Raw genomic sequence first — 12,380 nt, forward strand, 5'->3', positions numbered from 1 at the left:
GTACCTCGTGTTGCGGAGTATGAGATTTTTTTTTTATTCATCATTTCATCAAGTGAGACAAACTACGACGATTCACTTTTTTAACGATATTTGCTTTGATACGTGTTATATCGACAAGGTTCAAAAATTGAAATTGCGAATTAAAGATATAATTTTTTTACAATCTTTTCTACGGAATTCGTGTTTGTTTTTTTTTTTTTTTTTTTTTATACACGTAAAAATGTATAACATATGTATATGTATATATCTGGGTGACAGATGAAGAGGGTTAATAATATGCACACCTAAAATATCAAATTACCGATTATCGACCCGAGTTTCGAAAACTAATTAAGCGACCAATTAATCCCTCAGAAATTTTAGCCACCAGCTACCATTGGAGTCCGTATACTATACGTCTATAATGAAGAAAGTTTGCGTGTATATATATATATATATGTATATATATATATACATATAAGCATAAATAGATGTAACTCGAGACGAGTAGATCAACGAAGTGTAAAGATGGTGTGGATACGAGTTTGCGCTGCGGTGACGGGCAGCCCCGGGGTACGAAAAAAAAGATGAGAGAGTAAAAAAAGAAAAGAAAAAAGAAAAAGAAAGATAGCAATAAAAAAAATAAAAGACCGTTAAAAACTCCCCTTCCGATAAAGGAAGACAAGGGTAAAAAAAGTCCTTCTTTTACCGTTTTCCGCAATTTCTTTTTACCCTGCCTTCACCCCTGCTCTTCATCATCGGTCGGTTTTTTTTTCTCTCGTTTCCGTACAATTATTATACGCGCATGTTGAAGAGGGCGTTAATTTCACCGAGGCGTTAATTACCTCCACCCACGCCCGCGAGGCGCTTCAACATCTGTTGCTCAACTTCTTCCGAATCATGCGCAGGGTTCAGGGGATATAACGAAGTGTATAAAACACACAGGATAGATAGATATGCGCGTAACGTACGTAACAAACAACCTAGACAGCCTGATAATAAAAATGCGACCAAGGCAGGTACTCGAGAGTAAGTGTGAATTAAATTTTTTTTTATCTCAACGTTGACACGCGGTGGCGGATGCGTAAAGAGGCGATAAAATATAAGCGACACCTGTTGGCTCTGTCCACGAAACATTTTTCGTGATCCGAATTATCAGCAAAATGTTTTAAAAACTCAACGTTGCAAATAAAAAAGAAAAAGAAAAGAAAAAAAAAACCAGGTGCCTTGATACCGTAGTGCGCTTACATTCGTGATCAGTGATTAGGTAACATTCTTGGGTTTACCGTGCGTATTTGAAGATTAGATTAGATTAGATTAGATTATACCGACAAATGGAAAAAAAGAAAAAAAAAGAAACAGAGACCGATTCACAATCGTTCAGATCGATGAGGTAATAAGGTCGAATTTTTGCAAGGACGTGTGTTATTTTTTGTTCATCTTGTTCTTCTTCTTCTTATTCTCTCTCTCTCTCTTTTTCTCTGTCTCTCTCTCTCTCTTTCTCTACGCTTTATCACATTTTTTTTCATCCCTGACAGGCGATTCGTTCCGTCACTTTGTTATACAAAATTATTTCAAACAGAGAATGACGTGACGTATTGTCTTGATATAATACGCACAGTTGTAATCAGTATTAATTGACAGATTACAACGCTGCGCGATTTCCAACAATTATTATCGCAAGTATGCGTATAATAAATTCTCGAGAAATGTGACTCATTATTACACTTACAAAAGGCTAAATTTGCTTACTCTGAAACCTCGTCGTTTGTATAACCAAATTGGCTGAAGTTATTTTTACTATATTTTTTGTTCACACGCAGCTGTTACTTAACACAATCGTAAGTATTATACAATATCGACTCGGCGTAAAAAAAAACCTTGCAATTGCGCATTAATTTATACTTACGAACCTGCCCGTAGATTAAAAAAGCCCAAGAAGTGCAAAAAAAAAAAAAAACAAACAAACAAAAAAGAAAAACACAACAATAACTTTGAAAGAAAAGGAAATAAAAAAAAAAAACAAAGTAATGGAAAAAGAAGAGAGGATGAAAAAAAAACAGCAAACGCAGAGAGATTAACGAGAAAGAAAATGAATAAATAAAAAAAAAATAAAATAAAATAAAGAAACGAACTTCAACTCTCCTCCGGGGTTACAAAGGACGCATTGTGACCGTCCTGGCTGGAGTGCCAGACCGGACTCCTCGGCGTGAATATACGTAAAACGCGTTTCAGACGCACAACTTGCGCCTGAGTTAAAGATCGGGGGTTGTGTGAGTGAACGAGTCGCATGAAAGCCGGCCAGACACTTCTCCATATGGCATAGGCCAGGCTCTGTTCCCTTAAAAGTTAAACCCCACTTGAAGATCCGACTGTAAGGAAGTAAGAAAGGAAGGGACCCCCCTCTCGCCCCTTCGAACTCGTTAATAAATACAGCCAACGGCGTGAGCGCGGCGTCAGAAATCGGAAAGGACACCTAAAACCGAGTCTAAAAACGCCATGAGATTTCGGTTAGCCAGGTTTTATTACCCCCATGGAGTTTCTTAACGCTCCCCCAAAACTGGCCTTGTGCGTAAAACTTCCTCTCAATATCGGTAATTAACGTCTGCACGGTAACCCACTTCGATATAATCGTCCGAGGTAATAATTTACAACGATAGTTATTGAACGGGTATTCTGCAGCCTCGGCGAAGGTCGTTTCGTAAGTATAGAATACGAGAGCGAAGCTTTCTCGGTCTTCTCGGTGCAGGAAAATTGAAATATTTGAGCATGAGTTTTTTTTTATTTCCACCCTCTTCGATGGGGTTGAAAATTTGGAAGAAATTTTAAAAATCGGAACGATCGCAACATCGAACAAATTTGAGTTATGAAAAAAAAAGTGAAAAAATATGTTTGAATGTATCTAGAATCCTCAGCATTGGGATCGTTTTATAATTTAACGCCTAGCCGGTTCTTTTTTATATTTACCTACGCTCAGGGATCCGTAATTCTAAATCTCGAATTATTCATTTCTGATTATACACACGTGGTACATTCCATGTATTTTTCGATTCAATTTTAAACCATTTAACTATCACAACTTCAGACATTCCAGTTTTATATTTCATACTTATCTCCCAGCACTGAAGAGGAGCAAACGGAGTTCCGTAAGTTCTTCGCTATCTCTTCGCGTCGAGCTCGATTTGTCTTCGATCTCGTAAAACACGAGAAGGACCAGTTACCTACATTTGTTTCGCACTAAAACACCCCGGTTTTTACCGCAGGCGGATACACAGCCGGTCGGATGGCGGTGACCCGAAAGCCGAGGAACGTGAAACAATTACAGACAAACGTGTTTAAATTTCTTTGCTTTCCTTTAATATATATATATATATATATACACACACACATGTGGAATGATAAATGCGACTATAAGATGCACAAAATATGACAAAATCATTCGATTGATTGACGAATAATGAAAAGATATTTGCGGAACAAAACCCAGTAAAAAGAAAAAAGGAAAAAAGAAGTAGGTTTCAGAGACAACAGATTTTCGCAAATTATCTCTAAAACGTCTCTGAGCTTTGTTTCGTGATTAATTTTTTTCTACTTTATTTCAAACTACAATGCATCGTGCACACGTGGGAGAAAAATAGAGATAGATGCGTCGAACTTTGTATTGTGGGGTCAAGTCTGGTCAGAGGAAGATAAACACGTATGCGTATATATATGTTGTATACGCATAGGTGGTGTGTGTGTATATATATATATATATATATATCTTTGTATATGTATATAATAATAGACGAGTCGACGGCGGTGAATTGTATTTGATGTGACTAGAGAAGAGAAGTGAAGTTGGTCGAGGCATCGCAGCCTGCAGGGCGTCTCTCCTTGCCGCCTTTTCACACACACACACACGCACACAGAGGCAATCGAATCTTAACGATAAGCTCGATTGGACGTGAGAAGCACGCGTATTACGTGGCTAATAATTCTCATCCTGCGAGTCTGACGTTAGTTGTAAATCACAGACGGTACGAGTACAATAAATAAAGCTGAGCAACGACGACGATGCTCATTGCACTTGATACGGGCTTCTCCTCGGACTCTTTAAGGCCCCTACTGAACTCGCGTGACTCTACAGAGTTCTACGGCCTGACCTACGCGCCTCGAATCATCTATTGGGCGCTTCGTCGCAGAGATTCATCGTAATTCAGGACAATCATGGTTTAGAAGTTGTTGCCCGCACAGTCACGATCGAGTCTGTACGTATAGTTTTTAATCGGACGATGTTAACTAGACTCGTCGGCTCGTTATACGTGTGAAATACGAATATTCGAAATGGAAACCTTTGGCATTATAAAATTGACCGTACGCTCGAGGATGATTTATTTTTTTATTACTCTCATCGTTATCACACAATCCTGTAATAATTTAGAGACTCGCCAATACGGCGTTGCAACGACTGGACGCGATGCAATTATGCGGATGATTTGTTTCATTCGGCGACAAAGTTGGGCGTATCGATTCAGTCTAATTCTATCTATGCACTGAGGCTGCTGGATGGGGGAAGTCGCTGGTATAATTACGCGATGGAATGTGAAACGAACTAATGAATAAATGAATAATGCGAAACTACCCGGATAATGTACGACAGAGTTGTAAAAGTTGTAAAGCGAATGTACATATATATGTATATTGTATACATGTATATAATATCCGTGTAGGTGGGTACAGAAGTATCAATTAGCGAAACGTTAAACGACTGACGAGTCCTCCTGTCCCGATGCTATTACCGCGTCAATGCGTGGCAATTAGACTTACAATCAGTGTTCAAGGTATGTATACAGGTACCGGAAACCGACTTGCGACATTTTGTGCGTTCGAATTATCTTTGGATCTAGTACGAAATCTAAAAACCTAATGTATTCGTATGGTACTAAACGATTTTGGAGAATAAGATAAGAATAATGAGAGTGAAATGCATGTAGTAACTGCTTTGCTTATTGACCCCTAATTATAATACCTATTAACACAAAATGTGTGTGTCGTTATTGCTTAGTTAGACAGATTCGAAAAGCAAAAAACACAATTTACCGTCCATTAGACCTCGATCCTCCGACTTTCGTATCATCTGCATTTTTAAAATTTAACGACTGTGATCTTGTCAGACAACTTTGGGTCAATTTGTAAAATGGAATTAGAAATTGGTTATTCCTCGATTTGTTTCTCATCGCTCTTGGTTACGGTCTCGGATTTATACACGACTGCTTCAGGAATTTTCATCAAAAGTTTACAGAAACAAAAACATTGCTTGTACAAATTATCCAACGATGCAGTTACCGATAAGAATTACAGATCAAAGCTTGGAAGTGAAAAAAGAATACACTACACGCGAAGAAAAAAGAAAAAATCGAGCCCCCAAATCCACGTCGAAACGTAATAAGCATGCAGGAGCAAACCGGAAGAGAAGAGGTCTGAAAAAGCGGTGGTAAACATCCCGAGATCGGAAGAATCGCGCTCGTTTCCGGTCGTGATACGACAACAACTCATCAACGATAGGGTAAATATAGCCGACGAGGAGGTAGACGGGAATCGCTTATATCTCGTACGTCACGAGAGCACCGCCCGCCGCCGCCTTGGGCTTGACCGAGGTGTACGGGGTGTACGATAAGTGGCAAGAAAGCACGCATGCGGCCGGCGGCCTAGGTACGAAAGATCTCGTGACGAAGCGAAGCTGCCTTGCCGGAGGCGAGAAAGTAGACAGAGGAGGTTGTAGATGTGGTGGAGGTTCGGGACCTCGTACCTATGCAGGTAGGTACGTACGTGACACGGATGCGCGTACTCGTTTACACGAGACAACAGCGACTGCTCCTGGATCCTAGTTCCTACTAGTTCCTACCAGTTCCAACTAGTTCCTAGCAGTTCCTAGTTCTACCGCTAGTCGGCGGCGTTACGCTTGGCGCTGACACGCGTGCGGAAACGGGGAGAAGAAGAGAGGCGGCCAGCGAGCGTGCGACACGCGTCTCGGGCGAATTTTACCTGCGAGAGAGAACCCAGAACCGAGGCCGTCGAGTCCGCGTTTCACCGGAGTGTGTGGGGCGCCTTTGCCAGAACTCCGTCCATATAGGGAGCGCCGAGTGTTCCCTCGGTTCCTTTTCCCTGCAGCGGAATTACTGCCTCCGTTTTACGACACCGGTCCCAGGACGCGGCTACGAGGCGTCGCGACGTCGCCGCCGGGATCCCGTTGAGACATTCAAACTTTTAATAACGCCGCGGCCTCGTTTACTTGGTTCGTTCGTTCGTTAGCGCGCGAAAACGTGGATTCATTCCGCGAGATAATTGTAGAAGAGAATTAAACAAAGGTGCAAATGCCATTTGCTAAAAGAGATTTTTTATTTAAAATTACGCTTACAGTCTTTTTTAATTCTTCTTATCAATTTAGTATCTAAGGGTACGACGATTTTGGAAAACGGTCGATCGACAGAGTCCAAACTTGAGGATAAATATGACCCGCTAAAAATGATCATCTACAATTACGTTCGCGTGTTTTAATTATGCAACATTATATAACGTAAGATATCTTGAATGTTTTTCAGAAATTTCTTGGAGATCTGGCCAGCGAGTAATATGATCTCAAGCACTAGATCAAAAACACCAGAATTTAAGATTTTAATCATTATAATTATGAAACCTTTCCTTAGATTGTTGACATCTCTAGCTTGTGTGATTAGAATTTGCTTACATCCATTTCAATAACACAACACGAATGTCGTACCGTAATTGGCGCAAGCAAATACCATTACTTCACATTTCCTTAAACCATTTCTTTTTCTTCTCTCAACCTTTTATTCAGACTGTGAGTCTCATTAATTATTAAATCACAGTTATATAAATTTCTCACAATTTTTATTTTTTTTTCACATCAGATACGAGAGTAAGATTTACGATCACGAGTCTGCAATCAATCCGGGAGTTTTTTTTAACAATCTTACTCAATAAAAAAGATCCAGACATCATGTTGTCTAGTTTAAGCGAGGTGAAGAAGACTCAAAAACAAAAATAAAGGCGAAAAAAATGTAATAAATAAATAAATAAAGAACGAGAAATATAATAGCACGGGTAGACTGCAAAGCCAGATTTCTTCAAGTCTTCATTAAACACGGCAATCAGTGAATATAGTATAACACCAATTAGCATTGGGGAGATCTTTGACCGTTGCGTCCGCGTCTAGTGAAATCCCGTATTATACGATAAAAAGAAAGAAAAAAAAAAAAAATCTCATTCCGCATACGGCGGTACATACAGCTCTCACCTTCGATCCTTGCGCTTATTGACATACAATTACAAGCACCAAGCCCCGCCCAAAACCTAACGTTCCAAGTGAAAAATAAAGTGAACTTACAAGAGTATGCAATATACGCTACGTGTTATTACACACATATACATACATAATTTGTGGCGACAATTTTTAATTGCGTAATCATTTGCAGTGAGCGATGCTGCCGTACGGATAGAGTAAATATTGGCCGAAGGTTTTGTTTGAGTAAGATCGATGCAGTGATAGAACACGGGTGTATATAAGTATACAAGAATCGTCGGGTATAAAGTAACGTTGAATGGTCAAAATAATGTCACGACAAATTTCACAAAGTTATTTCGTGTTTTTCGCGCACGTATCGGAAGTTGGAAATTGGATCGAAACAAGTCGTGACACCGGGTATAAGCTGTGTTAATTCGCATCGCGTAGACGGCGTGCAACGCGCGTATATTTTTTACACCCAACTCGTTGCCGCCACATCCGATCTTACGGATCCAAACGCCCGAAGCAAACGCGAGTTGTTTGCTGATGATTCCCTCAAAAGGTCAAACGCGGGAGGTATAAGATAGATCATTGTCAGTGCATGGTAGCAAAAAACGCTGCACGCTAGGCGGATCGGTGAGTGTATACGGATTCTATAACCATATCCGAAGTGTAAAGCCGCGCGGCGTTGTTCATAATCCACACGGTACGAGTATTAAATCCTCATACGACTAGAAAGCCGCTGATGCATGATCAATTCATCTATTATAGATCAACGCGCAACCAGCTGCTATATATTCATCCGGTATTTCATTTCATCTCTATACATTTGTAGCGAAGTAAAAAAAAAAAAAGAATAGGCGGGTATATCGAAACGCCATTTTTTGTTTACAAGGTGAAACGCAGCTAAACGTACACGGAATATCGATAGATGAACTCACGTTGCTGTTCGACGCTCACGATTCCAACTACGCAACAAATTTTGCGAATTATATGTACACGTGTGTGTTCATGTATATATATATACATATATATAAATAAATATATATATAAACAATTTAAGTAAAATCTGCGCTTTTATTCCCTCCGTGAGTTATTCGTGGTTAGGTGAGATATCAAGACCTGCAGCCATGAATCTTTTTAAACGATATAAGAGCGCGGTAAGCTGACCAAAAGTAAATCCGGAAGGGCGGTGCGTTCTTGGGGAGATTACAAAAAAAGAAAAAGAAAAAAAAAGGCAGACAGGTAGTTTCGGAGCAGGAGCCATAAGCAGTAGCACGTTTCTCCGTTTCAAAATTTTCCGACTTGTCCTTTTTTTTTTTCTTTTTTCTTTTACACTTGTACCGGACGAGACCACACGCACGGCACGAAAACGGTGACCAAATACTTGAATAAATAAATCCGACAAGAACGTGACGCGGAATCGCGTAACAATGTTTAAGAAGTGAAAATTCGTACGTGCTATGGAATAATATTTGAGATTGGGAAGAGAGGATGACGTTCCACGCGTATCGTCGCAGGTACGCCACCCCCGTTGAGAATTTCCATCAATTTCCTCTCCGAGGGTATTTCTCCCTAAATTTCCAAATTTTAACATCCGAGGGATATTCACGCAGGCGTACGCGCGCTATGTTTTCGAAAAACTCTACGATCCGGCCCACGGTCGGTGTACTTGACAATGCTGCCAGCTCCAGGGGTCCCAAGGGATTTGGGCCAGCCACTCCCACCGGCGTAGATAAGGGGGAAGAAGAAAAAGAAGAAGAAGAAGAAAGAGACGCAGCATGGGGGTGAAAATGTAGAAAGATTAGAGAATAGAAGGGTGTCGATATCGAGTTTTAAGAAACGCGCAAATATATTCTCTTACACAACTTTGAAAACTATAAATTCGAAATATGGAAAAGTGAAAATGTAAAAGGGTCAAAGTATGGATAAGCAAAGTACGGAATCGTTAGAATTGCGACTTGGTTGTTTATACCATATCTTTCCGACATTTTGGAATTCTGTGAAATGGATTTTGGCGTTCTTAAAAATTCGATACCGTGACCCATCTATATTTTGATCATTCTAGGTTTTTACTCTCACTCAGAAAAAAATTGAAACAAGTCCAAATAAGTGGAATTATAGGCAAACGGCAACATTTCTTCTTATTCTTCGTCTGTGTAAAATTTTTGTACGATCGTTAGTGTTTCAGAATCGCGACCCCTCGAACCGTAAAAAGAGGGTGAAAAAGCAAAACACAGATTCGGTGCCTAAGAAAACAAAGCTTGAACAAACACGAGTCCCGGTTTGAATTTATTTGTCAAACGAGAGACGACGCGAAAGAAGAAAAGAAATAAACAAGAAAAAAGAAATTAGAAATCAAAAAAACAAAAAAAAAAAAAAAAAACAAACAACGAAACCCAAATACAGAGTGACGAGAGAAAAAAAAGTTGAACAAAAACGAGGCCTCAGGAAATCTGATCCCTAGATCGGCATCGGATGTTTTTAAAACAAGAGGCAATAAATGATCCGTTTCAATTCTTCTGACGCGCGCGCGTAACGCGTGGTTATACTTTGACGTTTTTGTAGATAAAAAGAGAAAGAGAGCCTGCCTCTCTTTCGGTTGATAATAATAAATTATTCATGCAAGACGGAATGAAACGAGTTTAAGATAAGGGGGGAGTGGGAGGGAGGGTAGATAGGAAGAAAGAAATGAATGGCAGATATATACCTGAGTTAAATTTGAATTTCATTTACGACGATGTCGCTGTGTGTAGAAACGGATAGAGAAAGAGAAAGAGAAAGAGAGAGTGAGAGAGAGAGAAGAAACGGGGGTCGCTCAGCATCGTCTGATCGCGGGAAACGAGACGCGTTTCGACTCGAAAACGAAGCGAACCTTTTCTAGCATTAGTTTCTTATCTATACGCTTCTTCCGCTTCAATTCTCGTAGGATTTACGTATCTGACATCGGTTTCCCTTCTCGGAATACATATTTTCATATCGCTCATCGTTTCTTAATTAACAGAGTTTCTCTTGTTCATCATCGTTGGGTGGTTAAAAACTTACCCTGCACGGCGAACGGCGGCCTCGATCAGCGGCGTTTAATCGATGAGAGATTCGAGGGCGATTCCTGGGAGGGCGACATGCTTCATGCAACTTTTTGGTAACGCACACTCCACACTAGCGAACGAATATCCCGATTCCGTTTAAACTCACTCCGCGTTTACAGACAAGAAAAGAAAAGTTGCTCAATTAATCCGCATCGTATCCTCCGGGCGGAATTCCACCCCGAAAAGCTTTAAGACGGCACTCCGATTAATTCGATCAGTCCAAGCGACGCAATTCAAGTTGTCATCACACGTATACGCGTGTATTTTTTTCTTATCTTTGTCATCCGACCGTGTACCGAGTTGTTATTACCGTACACCCTTGATGATTATGATTATTCCTCGTAAGAACGAGGCGCGACTCGTTTGTTTACGTCTTTATCGGCGAGTCGAGCTGCGCTCCGCCTCGGACCGTGTTGCGCTAAGCACTGAGAGAAACACTTGCCCGCTTTGCTTTGAAAGTCTCGCATCTCTCGTACTACGGTTTCCCCTCACACCACTATCGACGCAAGTTTCGACTACTGCCGCCAGAGCAGCGCCAGCTGGCGGTCGACTCGAAGCTTATAAGTAAGCCCTTTTTTCTTCACTCTGCCTTACGAAAGGTAAGAACACCGAGCATTTGCACGGATTCGTGTTGGAGAGGAGTATTTGACGAAAGCTGTGCCTTTTTGTTTTTTACTTTTTCCACAATTTTTCTTCGGTTCGAAAACATTCGCCCTGGCACGTACGCATATTTTCCAAAGTAACGAATTGTTTTTGTTTTTAAAATAAACTAACGCCTACAGCCTTTCTTAACATCTTCTTCAATTATCACCAAAACGATTCTATATCACTTTCCGCGATTCATTGATCCTGGAATACGAACCATTTCGTTTCTCTCCAATTATTATGAAACTTTCCTTCACTAATTTTTTAGATTTCTAAGCTTTTCTCGATCAGAGCAGCAAAATTTTCGTCCACGCGCTTCAGGTTTCAGTTGTGGACAAGAAAAAATTCTCTCTGCTATCGATGTTCTATAAGTTGGTACGATTCCGAATTTTGAACAGAAAAATATATTTACCTGGTATTCGAATCAATGCTAAGAAATTTTGAGTGTAATTCGATATAGGATACATATTTAGCACAATTAATTCGGTCACTAGCTGGTTAATCCATCGAAACAGTGTCGCGAACTACGAAAGAATAGTCACTTATTGAGAACATATAATGTCGTAAAACCCCGAGGCGGATGTTTTGAGAAACAAAAGATCGGACGATAAGCTTTATATAATATGCATCGGTAAAATTATATCTCGTAGGTATTAATTGTTAATCCTGGCGCTCCAGATAATACATCTCGGCGTCGTATCGGAGCTCGTTCAAGCCAAGGTTTGATTTGATAGGTATATGAGCGAGTTGTTCACAACAGTAAGAACGGAATTCGAGAGATTGAATTTCTTAAGCGTAACAGATAGAGCCCGAGTTACTTACTCATCGCTGTATTATCCAATCATCAAAGATAACCGTAACAAAGACGGAGTAAGAAGAAGGCTCGCGTAAAACGCTGTTACCATAATGCCCGCGTTATTATTAAAGCCAGCAAAGAGTGCGTTAAATCGGCTCGATTCAAAGCGGATGAATCGGGATGAACGATCACCGGCTCATTATCGCCTTCAAATTTATAAGGAGTATCGAGTTGATTAGACGTCGAATATGGCGGGGAAAAAAACGATCCTTAAATCTAGATTATATCCCGATTCATCGTATATAAGACGAACGAAATTCAATTCAGCCGACAGATTCAGAGCTGTTGTAATATGCCATTTGCATAAATAATGCGGGATAACTTCGCCTCGGCGTTAATTTAATCCAACAAAATGTTGGTGCATTGCGGCTGGCGGAATAACACCGCAAAGATTATTAAGCCGCGAAATAGAAGGAGAAAATTCACGGATTTCTCTCGAGCCGTTGATGGGAAAACTCAGTTCTGCGACAGCACTGGCGGTAGCAGAGATTTCAAACGAAGTGTAATATATTACAATAACTTA

At 40.3% G+C, this 12,380-nt stretch overlaps 1 protein-coding gene across 2 annotated transcripts in view; it reads right to left on the minus strand.

Moving 5' to 3' along the window:
- LOC124185678 (semaphorin-5B) overlaps nucleotides 1-12,380 on the minus strand; it is an 86,005-nt gene that overhangs the window by 55,555 nt on the left and 18,070 nt on the right. Inside the window, exon 1 of one of the 2 annotated variants that reach the window (XM_046576681.1) lies at nucleotides 10,313-10,791. The exons of the other annotated variant lie outside the window; for it this stretch is intronic. The gene's annotated coding sequence lies outside the window, so the exon portion shown is untranslated. Of the gene's footprint in view, nucleotides 1-10,312; nucleotides 10,792-12,380 lie in introns of those variants that run through there. 2 annotated transcript variants of the gene reach the window in all.

Source organism: Neodiprion fabricii, chromosome 6 (genome assembly GCF_021155785.1).
Source record: "Neodiprion fabricii isolate iyNeoFabr1 chromosome 6, iyNeoFabr1.1, whole genome shotgun sequence".
NCBI lineage: Eukaryota > Metazoa > Arthropoda > Insecta > Hymenoptera > Diprionidae > Neodiprion > Neodiprion fabricii.